Source organism: Mustela nivalis, assembly GCF_964662115.1.
Source record: "Mustela nivalis genome assembly, chromosome: 5".
Lineage (NCBI taxonomy): Eukaryota > Metazoa > Chordata > Mammalia > Carnivora > Mustelidae > Mustela > Mustela nivalis.
Genome location: NC_139024.1, coordinates 150,989,490 through 151,004,598, shown reverse-complemented (window position 1 = coordinate 151,004,598; position 15,109 = coordinate 150,989,490). Strand labels below are relative to the sequence as shown.

The following is a 15,109-nucleotide window of genomic DNA, read 5'->3' as shown; positions in this document are numbered from 1 at the left end:
AGCTCTGATAACCCACTCTGCCAACTCCCTCTCTGGCGAGGAGCCCCTTCTCAGCCTCCATTCTTCTCTCCACAAACACACTTGACAGGCCCTGCTCTGGGTGCTGTTCTCACCTTCCACTCAATCCCCTCGAGTTGCTTTTTTTCCTCCAGCAATCCTAGTCACCAAGATGAAAATGGTCTATCCCAAAGAGCCCAAAATAAACACGCCCCAGGGCAGAAGTGAAGTTGGTTCGAAGTAGCCGACAACTCTGAAGCAACACGGAGCAGCCCGCTGCCCATCAGCGCCCAGGACGGGGTTACAGCAAAACGAAGTAAAGGCAGACGAGCCCCAGGACTGCCACTGTATGACTTCAAGACCCTCTTCGCTGGAAAATACAGAAATATACAAAAGAAAACGGCACGGTATGTCCTTTACAAACATTTTCAACTTCATTTTTTTAAGGAGGAAGGCACAGGGCAAAAAAAGTAAAATCTGGCAGAAGGAGATTAGGATGTGAGAAAAAGTGTCTCCCGTTCTAGTAACTTTGGCTAGAGATCACTGTCCAAAATGTCAACATTTCATTCTAATGACAGACTCTGAAAGTCAGTGGTACATTGCAGACTCAAACACTACTGGAATTTCAGAGCCAAAGGAACCTTCCATGTCACACAATTCACAACTCGAGAAACAGAACTGATGAGGTTGTGTGTGTTGCTGAACATGACATTGTTAAAAGAAAAACCAGATATTTCCACACTCTTCATACTCTGAATCCGGGATTCTTACCCCTCATGGCAGCAGACTTAGCACAGTTTAAAGAAATGGTACATCTGAGTATTGGGAGTTACGATAAAGATTTCATGTGTCAGAAACTACCTTAGAAAGACATTTCAATTACTACATCTTCACTATTCTATAAGATGTACGTTTTGTTGCAGAACAGTAGTTCTGATAAACCTCTACTTAAAACCCACCCATAGTTGATAGTCTAACTGGAGATTTTGCAAATGAGTTCCCTGGCCTCAAAATAATAATTACAGGAAATTGGTAATTTATTCTCGAAGTCTCAGTAGTAATTGCTACATATAGGCTACATGCTTTGTAGAGTGTTACAGAATGAATTTTTTAAAAGAAGAAAAAAAAAAAGACGGGCGCCTGGGTGGCTCAGTGGGTTAACCCTCTGCCTTCAATTCACGTCCTTATCTCAGGGTCCTGGGATCGAGCCCCGCATCGGGCTCTCTGCTCAGCAAGGAGCCTGCTTCCCACCCGCTCTCTGCCTGCCTCTCTGCCTACTTGTGATCTCTCTCTGTCAAATAAATAAATAAAATCTTAAAAAAAGAAAGAAAAGAGAGAAAAAAAATGAATATCCCCAAACATATACAAAATGTTAAAATCAAGAAACATTCTTTCTCTATGCCAATTATTATCAATATTAGGTTTTCTAAGGAAAGGTTGAGAGCATCACCTTATAAACAACATCCTAAAATTGTCTAATTAAGCAAATTCCCCTCTCAAACAAAACTTTCAAGACAAAGAGAAAATCAGATTTAAATTTCCTGTGTACTCTGACTTGTCAACTTTATATTGTCCGTTTTTTCGTGTGGCTACGATATAATCCATGATTTAACTGGCAAAAAAATACTGTTTTGGGATGCCTGGGTGGCTCAGTGGGTTAAAGTCTCTGACTTCAGCTCAGGTCATGATCCCAGGGTCCTGGGATCAAGCCTCTCATCAGGCTCTCTGCTCAGCGGGGAGCCTGCTTCCATTCCTCTCTGTTTCTACCTGCCTCTCTGCCTACTTGTGATTTCTCTCTGTCAAATAAATAAATAAAATCTTAAAAAAAAAACTAATTTTGGTAGATTTCTCAAGGATGATCATGATTTTTATGCATATTTTCCTTGGACACCAAAGTTCTAATACACCTTTAACATGACCTGGCTTTCACTTTCTATTTCTAATGGTTTCCACTTTCTCTGTCTTTATGGAAGCCAACTATAACGTACTCATGGAGAATTACCAGTACAATTTACTATCGTGTTAGGAAAACAGAAGAACAGCACAATTAACCTACAACTTCACCCTCTATTTGAAAAGTATAGTGCAGCTGCTAGTATTACTTAAGTTGATGTCTCAATGATTCCTACTACATTTTGCCAAACAAAAACTGCATTCTTTAAATGAAGATTAAAACTTTTCCTGATGAATACAAAGATGTATATGAGATGTGTGCTGGGTACAAAAGCAGTGTGCCACATGCTGATTCTCTTCTAAGGTAGCCATAATGAAGGAAGAACACTGTATACAGAAAATTTTTTTACATATATTAAAGTGTTTTAAAATCATATTTGTTTTCATGCTTCTATGAGAGCTTCAAAAAAAGACTAACTCATCCACTTGGCATATTTTGCTAAATAATCCTATCACGGTAAATAGAAATTAGAACCTTTGGACTCAGAAACTGGTATACCTCAGAATACCAAATAGTTGAAATGAAAATGATATTCAAACTTAAAAATCAGGATGTTCACACTTAGAAACTGTTTTCCATTAAGAGTTTCACAAAATCTAGACAACAGTAGTATATACATCTTCAGAGAACTCGACAGTATCTGTAGTCTCCCCTTCACACAGTCAGCTATGACGAGCTAAAGATCTCTGAGAGTGGGAGCCGGATGTCACCAAGATGGCGACAGGTCGGGCCTGACTTCACTTCCTCTCCCAAGAACAACCACTGTTCAAGAACAAAAGATCACGGAAGGAATCCTAGAACGCGGGGTGAGGTGGAAGTACCCCACTGCGCTTCAGAGACCAAGACAGACTGCATATAAAATAAGTAGCTGCACACGGATGGCACCGCCCCTCCCCCAGTCAGTGCAGCACCAAGAGGAGAGGTTTCTTAGGCCACTGATCTCTCCAGGAGGAATAGAAAACCCCAGAGGGGTCAATCCATCTCCCCCATATCATGGGTCCTTGGTGGGAGCAGCTACTCTGATCTCACACCACAGGGGTTGCCGAACAATCTGTGGGGCCCAGTCACTGGGAATCTTGACTAGGACAGAGAAGGGGGAGGAAGGGCCTGCAACAGGCAGCACACGCAGTGCCCACGTAGTGACTCCAACAAGCAGGTACTCTCATCTGCAGAACAAACTGGCTGCACACGATGCAAGGGAACTAGGCTGGGTATAGACCTGCCTGATTCTCATCCTCAGATAAGGAATTCTGCTGGTCCTAGAGCCAGGCTGGGCCATGCCTACGCAGCGTCCTGACTCAAAGCCCCCCACAGTAGGAAGTGCCTTCCGGTCCCATCAGAACAGAAGGGCTGCTGACAAGACCTAGAAGCTACGTGGCCAGCGAAGAAGAGCAGGCGGACCGCCCTGCTCAGTCAGGGGACGTGTTACACCTCAGCTTGAATGAAGACAAAAATCAAAGAGCTTTACTGGTTTTAGAGCTGTTTCTCCTGCTGTACCTGGGCAGGAATCTAATTCAGAGCCCTGCTCAGGGCTGAATACAGCTTCAGCCTGTCTAACCACAGACACTACCTGGGCCACACAGGAAGCCGGGGGGCCCATTCAACAGTCCTACAGAAGGTGACACTCACACGTACAATGCAGCCCATGCCCTTTCCCACTTGCCGAGCAAACCTGGTGGGTTTACCTGACCAGCAAATTCAGTGCACACTCAGGCCTGATCCAGGCCCCCAAACAATGAGCTATATAGCTCCTAGGCCCTTCTTCGCTCTCCGCCAGAGCAGACAAGCTAATTCTTAGCCCCACCTACTACTGAATACAGTTCTAAGTCCAGACCATGGAGGAGGCCTTACCAGAGACTTGAGGCATCAACAGAGCCCCTCCTACAGATGCCTCAGGTGGGGAGGTAACCAAGTCCTATCTAATTTCTCACATGCCCCCATCCCCAGCCTCAGAGTTGCCTCAACCACAAAAGATCATATTAGCAGGCCCCACAACTGCCAAAGACATTATCACCAAACACACCCAGAAACCCAAACGGAGCTGACTGGTAAAGAACTATCTCTATCAAAGGAAACCTAAAAGCATGGACGATAAGTCACCATCAGTTAAGATGAAGTGTTAAAAGTTTAAAATATTTTACATAAGCTTCACAGTAACCATAAGGAAAAACTGAATTACACACACAAAAAAACATGATATACAAGCCAAAGCATACTAATACCAAAAGATATCAAAACACACAAAAAAGGAGAGCAGAATAAGAACAATTACTTCAGGTCAGCTGACAAGATGGCGCTGGAGGACCTGAAGCTCACCCCATCCCTCCAACACAACTGGGTAACACCCACATCGATGTGAATAACTCAGGAAAGGATCCAAAGACGGCAGAACAAACTCCACAACTAAAGGCTGAGAAGTAGGAGGGTAAGAAGGGCAAAGACTGCGGCCTGGGAACAAAAGGGAATGTGGCCATCCGCAACAGGGAGGGAACTGATGGGGCTTCTCTGTCACATTTTTTCCTTCAAGATGACAGGTGCTGAATAGCATGAGTTCTTAAAACCAGTGGGACTTAAAGCCTGGAATTTTACAAATCGGTAGGCTCAGCTCTGGTAGAGTCTGGAGGACTCTAGGAAACCGAGTCCCCACCTTTAAAGAGACAGGACAACAAAGAGCCTGAGCAGACAGAGCGTGGAGCGAGCAGTTTGAAAAGTGATGGTGGGGCCGGGGGGAGCACATGAGAGGAAGAAGGATGTGCTCATCTCAGAGCATGGCAGGGAGACCCCTCTGGAAACAAAGGAGCAGGCACAACCATTTCAATGCAGCCTCATCATCACATAAACAAGGGCCACTGCAGGAAGCAGTGCAGAACCCAGACTCCGTACTTAGCATGCTTGCAGAAAGCATCCCCACCTGTACCCCACTTCAATGGTCCATCCTTCCCAGTCACTTTCCAGTCACTTTCCCGGCACTGCAGGTCCCTCGTCCAGAAGACTGGTGCGAGCCCTGCCAGCAGCATGTCTCCTGACCTGCGCGTTTTACAGGACCTCTGCTCAGCACCAGTTGAGCGGCAGGAGCAGTTCACGTTTCACAAGCAGACCAACCACACGACAGGCAAAGAGAGCATCTGCAGACCACTGGGATGAAGGAAAAAGAGGCCGAAGACTCAACAGCCAGGCACGTGCAACACACATAGGAGACACTCCATGAAGAGCCAGGCCCTGGGGAACACGGGACACTGCACTATGGGACCTCTACTCTTCTCTAAAGCCTATTATCACTGAGAGCAAGAGAAGTAGCTGACTTTCCTAACACACAGAAACAGACACGGAAAGGCCAAGTGAGGAGACAGAAACATCTGCCAAATGAAAGAACAGGACGAAGTCATGGCAAGAAACAAAAGGGAAACAGATATAAATGACAAATGTGACTGAGAACTTCAAGAAGTCATCATAAAGATACTCACTGGACTGAAGAAAAGAGTGGAGGACATTAGTGAGACCCTTAACACTAAAATAAAAAGAAGAACCAAGCAGAGATCAAGAACACAATAAATGAAATCAAAAATACACTTCATGGAATAAACAGCAAGCTGGATGAAGCCACAGAATTAATGACCTGGAAGACAGAGTAACGAAAAGAGACCAAACGGACCAAAGGAGAGGACAGAAAATTATACAAATTGAGTTTGCAGAAACAGTGTATAAACTGAGTTTGTATAAATAGTGACGCCATCAAATGTAATAACATCCACCTTATCTGGACCTCGAAAGAAGAGAGAAAGATACGGGGGCAGAAAATTTATTGGAAGAAATAATAGCTGAAAACCTCCCCAATGTGGGGAAGGAAAAAGATATCCAGATCTAGGAGGCACAGAGATATCCCCCCAAATTCACATAAGAAGGTCCACACAAAGACACATAGTGATTAAAATGGTAAAAAAGTAGTAATAAAAAAAATTTTTTTAAAGCAACAAGAGAACAGAAGACAGTTACATAAAAGGGAAGCCATATAAGCCTATGAGCAGTTTTTTAGGAGAAATTTTACAGATTAGGGAGTGGAATGATAAATTCAAAATGTTAAAAGGGAAAAATCTACAACCAAAAATGCTCTTTCCAACAAGGGTACCATTCAGGATAGAAGGAGAGATAAATTGTTTCTCGGACAAACAAAAACTGAAGGAGTTCATGACCACTAAACCATCTCTACAGAAAATAATAAACGGGACTGTGAGTGGAAAGGAAGGCCATAAGTGAGAGTATGAAAAGTGAAAGAAAAAGAAAGAAAGACCACAAGAACAGTATAAAAATGAATATTTCTGTAAAAATCAGTCAAGGGACTCATAAAATAAAAGTATGTAAAATATGATACCACAGACCTAAAAAGTGTTTGTGTGTTTGTGTGTAGTCAGGAGAAAGAGCAGAGAATGGGTTCAAACTTAAGAGACCAGCAACTTAATACAGACTGCTGTATGCAGAAGAAGTTATATACAAAACAATGGTAACTACCAATCAAAAACCACTAATAGATATGCAAAACATATAAAGAAAGGCACCCAACTACATCACTAAAGAAAGCCAACAAATCATGAAATAGAAGAGAAGGATCCAAGAAAAATCTACAGAAACAACCACAAAACAAGTACCAAAATGGCAATAAATATCTATCAATAACGTATGTAAATGGACTAAATGCTCCAAACAAAAGGCACAGGGTGACAGAGTAGATTTAAAAAACCAGGACCCACCTAGATGTGGCCTACAAGAGACTCATTTCAGACTGAAAAACACCTACAGATTGAGAGTGAGAGGATGGAGAAACATTTATCATGCAAATGGATCCCAAAAGAAAGCAGGATAGCAATACTTATATTGGACAAAACAGACTTTAAAACAGTCTATAAGAAGAAACAAAGGAGGAGACTATATAATCATAAAGGGACCATCCAACAAGAGGATATAACAATTGTAAATATTTGTGCACCCAACACAGGAGCACCCAAATATATAAAACAGTTAATAACAAACATAAAGGAACTGATGGATAATAGTACAATAATAGCAGAAGACTTACTACTTACCTCGATGGACAGATCATCCAAACAAAAAATCAACAAGGACAGTGGCTTTGAAAGACAGGGACCAAATGGATATAGAAGATATATTCAGAACACTCCCGCATAAAATGGCAGACTATACATTCTTTGCAAGTGCACATGGAAAATTTTCCAGAATAGGTCACATAGTAGGCCAAACACCAAGTCTCGACAAATTCAAAAAGATGGAATTCATACCATGCATCTTTTTTGACCATAACACTATGACACTAGAAATCAACTCTAAGAAAAAATCTGGAAGAACACAATACATCGAGGTTAAGTAACATGTTATTAAACAATGAAAAGGTTAAATCAAGAAATCAAAAATTAAATGAAAACAAAATGGTCCAAAATCTTTGGGATACAACAAAAGTCATTCTAAGAGTTTATAGCAACACAGACCTACTTAAAGAAGTAAGAATAATCTCAAACGACCTAACCTTATACCTCAAGGAGCTAGAAAAACAACAAACAAAATTCAAACCCATCAAAAGGAAGGAAACAATAAAGATTAGAGCAGAAATAAATAATATAGAAACAAAAAGAAATAGAACCTATCAATGAAACAAGAAGCTATTTCTTTGAAAAGATCAACAAAATTGATAAACCTCTAGAAAGACTCATTAAAAAAAAAATGAAAAAGGACCCAAATAAACAAAATTACTACAGAGAAGAAATACAAACAACTGTAACAGAATTATTATGAAAACCTATATGTCAACAAATTGGACAACATAGAAGAAATAGCTGAATTCCTAGAAACATACAACCTACCAAAAATGAAGCAGGAAAAAAACAGAAAATTTAAACAGACCAATCAATCACCAGCAATGAAACTGAACCAGTAATCAAAAAAAACTCCCAAAAAGCAAAAGTTCAGGACCAGACAGTTTCACAGGAAAATTCTAGCAAATATTTCAAGAAGAAATAGCTATTTTAATTCTCCTCAAACTGTTCCAAAACAAACAGAAGAGAAAGGAAAGCTTCTAAATTTATTCCGAGGCCAATTTCACCCTAATAACAAAATCGGATTAAGACACCATAAAAAAAGAGAACTACAGGCCAATACCTCTCATGGATATGGATGCAAAAATCATCAGCAAAATATTAGCAAGCCAAAACCAACAATACAGTAAATAATCATATACCATGATTTATTTAGTGAGATTTACTCCCAGATGCAAGAGTGGTTTAATATTCGCAAAATAATCAACATGATAGATCACATCAATAAGGGAAAGGATAAAAAACCATATGATCATTGCAAAAGATGCAGAAAAAGCCTTCAACAAAGGACAGCATCCATTCATGACAGAAACCCTCTGAAAAGCAGGTCTAGAGGGAACACATCTCAACCTAATAAAGGCCACATATAACAAACCAACAGCTAACATCACACACAATGGTGAGAAACTGACAGCTTTACCCTTAAAGTCAGGAACAGGACAAGAATGGTCAGTGTTACTACCTTCATTCAACATAGAACTAGAAGTCCTAGCCGCAGCAATTAGACAGCATAAAGAAAAAAAAGGCATTCAAAAGCTGGTTAAGGAAGAAGTAAAACTCTCACTATTCGCAGATAACATGATAACTAGATACAGAAAACCATAAAACCTCCACGAAAAAACTACTAGAACTGATAAATGAATTCAGTAAAGTCGCAGGATACAAAATCAATGTACAGAAATTTGCTGCATTCCATACACTAATAATGAGGCATCAGAAAGTGAAATTAAGAAAACAATCCCACTCTTCTCTTTGCTTCCTACTCTGGAAGCAGCAGTATTGAAGATGGCTGGTTGCTGTTGTGATGGGTTTGAGTGCATCTGACCATAAAACAATCTTGTTAGAAAAAGTGGGGAGGAAGGGAACAGGAGGAGAGAGGAGCAGGAGGAGAGAGGAAGACCTCTTCTCCCTCTCACCACACACTGAGATACATCTCAATGGTCTCTAACCTTGTTTGTAGGGATTCTATTCATGAACACCTGGAAAGGCAAGTGGCCTTCAGATTATACCAGCTGAGCTAGCATTGCTGACCAACTGTTGCAGGCTCTAGAACTAAAATTAACCCTGAAACCATTTTAAAGAAAGAAAGAAAGAAAGAAAACAATCCCATTTATAATCACATCAAAAACAATAAAATATCTAAAAATAAACTTAGTCAAAGAGGTGAAAGGTCTGTACTCTAAAAACTATAAAACACTGATGAAAGAAATTCAAGATGACACAAAGAAATGGAAAGACATTCCATGCTCATGGTTTGGAAGAACAAATATTGTTAAAATGTCCACACTACCTTTCATCACCGGTCATTAGGGAAATGCAAATTAAAGCCACAATGAGATACCACCTTTTGCCTGTTAAAAAATTACCATCAAAATACACAAGAGATAAATGATGGTAGGCATGTGGAGAAAAGGGAACCCTTGTGCATTGCTGGTAAGACTGTAAACTGATACAGACACTATGGAAAACATTATGGAGGATCTCAAAAAATTAAAACTAGAACTACCATATGATCTGGCGATTCCACTTCTAAAAATATACCCAAAGGTGATTAAAAACACATTCTCACAGAGATATCTGCACTCCCATACTTAAAGCAGTATTATTTATAAGAGTTAAGATACAGAAACTACCTAAGTGTCCATCAGTGGATGAATGGATAAAAATGTGGTATAGATTCACAATGGAATACTATTCAGCCATAAAAAAGAAAGAAATCCTACCATTTGCAATAACATGGGGGGGGGGCCTGAAGGTATCCTGCTAAGTGAACTAAGAAAGACAAATACTGTATGATCTCACTTATATGAGGGGACAGAGACGAGGAAGAGGAGCAAAGAAAAAGCAAACTCCTAGTAAAAGAGATCAGACTTGCGGTTATCATAGACAGGGAGTCAGTGGAGGAGAAAAGAGGGAATTGGAGAAAGGTACAAAAGGTACAAACTTCTAGTTAGAAGATAAATGGGTACTAGGGATGGAATATACAACCTGATGACTAGAGCTAACAGTGCTGTATGGCATCCAGTAAAGCTGTTAGGAGAGTTAATCCCACCACAAAGAGAAAAGTTTTCTTCCTTCTTTCCTTTTGATTGTTTCTATATGAGAAGGTGCAGGTTAGCTGAACCTGCTTCGGTAATCATTTCACAATATACAGAAATCTAACCATCGTGCTGCTATAGGTCTTCAACTTACACAGTGATGTACGTCACTTATTTCTCCATAAAACTGGAGGGGAGAGAAACATCACAGCGATCAATGCATCCAGAACAGAATGAAAAGGGGACAGAGTTAAAGGAGGAGAGAGGAGGGACACTGCAGGGGAAGCAGCTCATACTGACCCCTAGAGGCCATACAGAAGTTTATCTTTTACTCTGAGTTGGGGGTGGTTGGAGGGGGGAGTACCACGGAAGTCAGAGTAAAGGAGGGACACTGGGCCCATCTGTGTTTAAAAGAAAAAAAAAAATCTAAGAGTTAACATGAACATCCAATTCTCAGTAGGCAACTCCTTGTTAATATTTAAACAAGGAAGGATGAGGCCACATTTCCAGACAGATCAGTGGGACCACTAATAGAAGGGTTGGGTCATGGGAAGCCGGAGGGGTTCAAGCTGAAAGCAATTTCCTTTCCTTGTGTTGAACAATTAAATCCAGTGAACCATTGTAACAGTATGTTATGTGAAAACTCTAGTAAGATCGTCAAACTAACAAACTATTCAACACCATGTGCCCTCCCTTGTAGCCCCACCCAGAATGAAGATGCAGAGGTTAATGAAAGACCCAAGACTTCATAAAAATTAATTCCATTAATAATAAAAGGTAGCTTCAAACCTGTACAAAAAATGCATCTTTGAAGAGAAAAGAAAATGTTAAGTGATAGGCACACTAAAGCAGTGTAAAGACAAACCAAAAACATACAAAACAATTCTGAATCATAAAGCATAAGACTACCTGGGGGGGCACACTTACGTGTTTATTTTAGCTTTAGAAGCTTTCAAGGAAGAAAAATATTAGACAAAATGAAAGATACAATGGATTAAAAAAATTCATTCTAGAAATACTGTATACTGAAGTATAGAGGGCAAGAAAGTAAAGTTAGAATCCTGCTGCTAATCTAGGGGAACCATGAGAGGGGACAGTGAGGTAAAGGAAGAGGAAAAGACAAACTGACACATTTAAGGTGACAAAATGCAATGTTTGCGAAACTATAATCATGTATTAACATGGCACTTAAAATAGGCTCACTGAAAAAAAAAAAAAACTAAATAATCCACAGCCATAAATTCCTGGCTTCTTTAGTTATTACAAGAGAGAAGTTATCACTTATTTAATTACACCAGTAAGACTGGGAAGTATTCCCAATATGTAAAAGCAATGTGCAATATCTTCCAGCACATTCTGCCTCCCTGATAGCTGTATCAGCAATTACACATATTGAGAGGATGCAGAGAAGGGTCCCTTCAAAGGTATCGTACTTTGAAAATCATTTTACTGAATTACTTTATTCAAAGCAAACTTATTTTTTTGAAAATAAATTATTTTATTGAAAAACAAACCCTAAAAAAGTAGACGTGCTTTTGCAGTCTACTACCATCCCAGATGGACCATGTTGCATATCCACGCTCCATTCTCTTGATTCATTAAGTTTGGAAAGCATCCTCACGTACATCTCCACGGGATGCTTGGGAGGCTGCTCAGTTATTAACACTTAGGAAAACCACGCTTGATGGAGTTCTGCCGTCCAATCTTAATTCACAAAAAGTTCATACTCTGAATTCGTACCAAATGCAAAGTACAAAACCTGACAGAGTGAAGATGAATAACAGTGTGTTAAATAAGAAGGAGCTATTTGGTGTAGTACCCTGGGAATTTTGGTCCGTCTAATCCAAGATTGCATCAATTACTGAGAAGTTAAGGGAATCGGAAAATCAATTAAACTTGCAGATTGTGCCATATTGGGAAAGTCTTGAATTACCGACACTAGAGGCATTTGGCATTAGACTGAATGAAATACCAGCAAACATATTAATAACAATGGAGACCTCTTTTATTAGAAGCTGACTGGGGAAGAAATATGGCTTAATAACAAAAATATTTCTAATATCAACAGGCAATATTTACCTGCAATCATTAAGTTATCCTGTAGTAACTGGAGGCCATAATGTACACATATCAGAAGAAATACAAACTTACACTCCCTTCAGAGCTTTCATACAAGAAAAAAAAGTTTTAGTGACCCTGTAAACCCAGACTAAGACACACAAATACTTTAAAAGAAAGAAATACATGTAAATCCTTTTAAACTATACTTCTTCCCTCCAAATCAGTTATATGCCTGGTTGGATTATCAAGATGATACAGAGGAAAATCCGAAATTCACTATAATCTGTTCTCTCCTAAAGCAAATGCTATAAATGAATGGAATTTTCAGGCCACTATTAAAATAGGGAGGATTCTTTCAGAATAACTTGGAACTTTCCATTTTGTTCCAACCGAGACAGATACAAATGAATATGCTTTATATAGTTTTACGTTAATCACAATAGTTAAATGCTTTGGGCACCAATGTAGCTTATTGATACATCTTTAAAACATGACTTGGGATAACATAAGCAGTAAGAACAAGGCAAACAGGCTGTGGCAGAAGCTGTACGTCCAAACCCCCTTCAAGGAAGACATATGAAGAGAGCCCAACAGGAATCCAATGCGGAAACAAGACAGTTGTGGCAAAATCCCCTTGTCAGGCTGTATTCCATCTGGCCCTTCTGGGCCAAGACTCGCTTCTCCACGGAGCATTTATCAATCAGGGTCCCAGCAAAGCAGATGGCACACTGCATAATTGAAGAGATTTTAATAAAGGGACTATTTACTAAGGTTTGGCAAGGTTAGGAACACCAGCAAGAGACAATGCAACGCTCTGAGGCTAGCAACAGCAGGGTGCTGTTTCCATCCCCGGGCCTGCAAAAGCAAAGGAAGGGAACAGAAGAACCCCGAGGAACAGAAGACCAGAGTGGGCCACCTGACAGGACCTGTGGTCACCGCTGAGGGAAGCCCAACACCAGCAGAAAGAGGGAAGGGGAGAGTAGGAAAGCGTAACAAATACTCCTGTCTCACACTCCAGTCATACCTCCAACCTCCAGTGGGAAAAGCCCACCTAGACACAAAAATAGCAAGGGTTCTACTGACGTAATACACACGGGTCAGCCTCCGTGGACACACGTCAGGGTGGAGAAAGGGTCTGTAAGAGTAGACAGAATCATCCACTATGGGCAGGACCCTCAGAGAAACATAGAGCAACCTGCAAATTCAGCACCCGAAGCATCAAGGAGCACATTGGTAGAGGCCTTTTGGCTCCCCATGCAGCACCCTGGTGGTTGGGAAGAAGAGACACCTTACAAAAGGCAGCAAAAAGGGAGGCAAGAAGAAAATGCTTGAGCCATCTTCTAAGAAAGACTGGTATGGGGGCACCTGGGTGGCTCAGTGGGTTTAAGTCTCTGCCTTCAGCTCAGGTCATGATCCCAGGGTCCTGAGATCGAGCTGCGCATTGGGCTCTCTGCTCAAGAGGGAGCCTGCTTCCTCCTCTCTCTCTGCCTGCCTCTCTGCCTACTTGTGATCTCTGTCTCTGTCAAATAAAGAAATAAAATCTTTAAAAAAAAGAAAGAAAGAAAGACTGGTATGATGTGAAAGTACCAGCTAGCTTCGTACAGTGTAAGAAATACTGGGAAAAAACATGAGTCACGAGAACTCAAGGAAGCAAATGCATCTGTTGGCCTCAAGGGTTGTGTTTTTGAAGTAAGCCTTGCTGATCTGCACAATGAAAGAGTTGCATTTAGAAAATTCAAGCTAATTGCTGAGGACACTCAGGGCAAAAAGTGCCTGACGAATTAGCACGGCATGGATCTTACCAGTGACAAAATGTGCTCCACGGTCAAAAAAATGACAGACCGTGATTGAAGCTCAGGTTGATGTCAAGACTACGGATGGTTATTTGCTTCATCTATTTTGTGTTGATTTTACTTAAAAATGTAGTACCAAGAGGTCCACCAAATTGAGAAAAAGATGATGAAATCATGACCTGAGATGTGCAGACAAATGACTTGAAAGGAGTGGTCAATAAATTGATTCCCGGCAGCATCGGAAAAGACACAAAAAAGTCCTGCCCATCTTCTTATCCACTCCATGATGTCTTTGTTAGAAAAGTAAAAATGCTGAAGAATCCCCGCTTTGAGGTGGGAAAGGAATGTTCATGAAGCTTCATGGTCAAGGCAGTAGATCTGGAAATGCTACTGGGGATGAGACTGGTGTAAAGTTGAACAAACTGATGGAGGTGAACCACTAGGCCAAGAATCTGGTTAAAGCTCAGACATGGGGCGCCTGGGTGGCTCAGCGGGTTAAAGCCGCTGCCTTCGGCTCAGGTCATGGTCCCGGGGTCCTGGGATCGAGCCCCGCTTCGGGCTCTCTGCTCAGCAGGGAGCCCACTTCCCTCTCTCTCTCTGCCTGCCTCTGGTGATCTCTTTTTTAAAAAAAAAAAAAAAAAACTCAGACATTTAATGGTGACAGATAAAAGATCTTACTTGTGATGTTTAAATTTTAAAAATTTCTTGGTATAGAAAACCTACACATTTGGAGCCAGTCAGTATAGAAAAACATACATTACCTTTACCTTCTATGATTTCCTATAGAAATTATATCTCTCCGAGCCATCTGGCAGCCTTCAGAGCACAATATTACTATCTGCTGTTTTTTATTAGACTTTATTTTTTAGATCAGTTTTAGGTTCATGGCAAAATTGAGCAGAAAAGTGCAGAGTTCCCATATACGGTTCCCCCAAGCTGTCCCTACTATCAACGTCCTCTGCCAGAGTGGAACATTCGTTGTATCAATGAACCTACACTGACACGTCACAATCACTGAGAGACCGCACTACAATACACTTATAGCGCTGAACATTCCCTGGGTCTGGGAAAACACGCAACAACATGTATCCACCATTACAAGATCATATAGAATACTGCCAGCACCCCAAAACATTGCTTTGTACTCTGCTTATTCATCTTGCT

At 40.8% G+C, this 15,109-nt stretch overlaps 1 protein-coding gene and 1 pseudogene across 9 annotated transcripts in view; one reads left to right on the top strand and one right to left on the bottom strand.

The window, feature by feature from the left end:
* CDKAL1 (CDKAL1 threonylcarbamoyladenosine tRNA methylthiotransferase) overlaps nt 1–15,109 on the bottom strand; it is a 631,102-nt gene that overhangs the window by 424,647 nt on the left and 191,346 nt on the right. The gene's annotated exons all lie outside the window — the stretch shown is intronic.
* LOC309865172 (small ribosomal subunit protein eS1 pseudogene) lies at nt 4,242–14,405 on the top strand (annotated as a pseudogene). The gene is made up of 2 exons: nt 4,242–4,289; nt 13,785–14,405. The product of its transcript is annotated as a small ribosomal subunit protein eS1 pseudogene (transcript).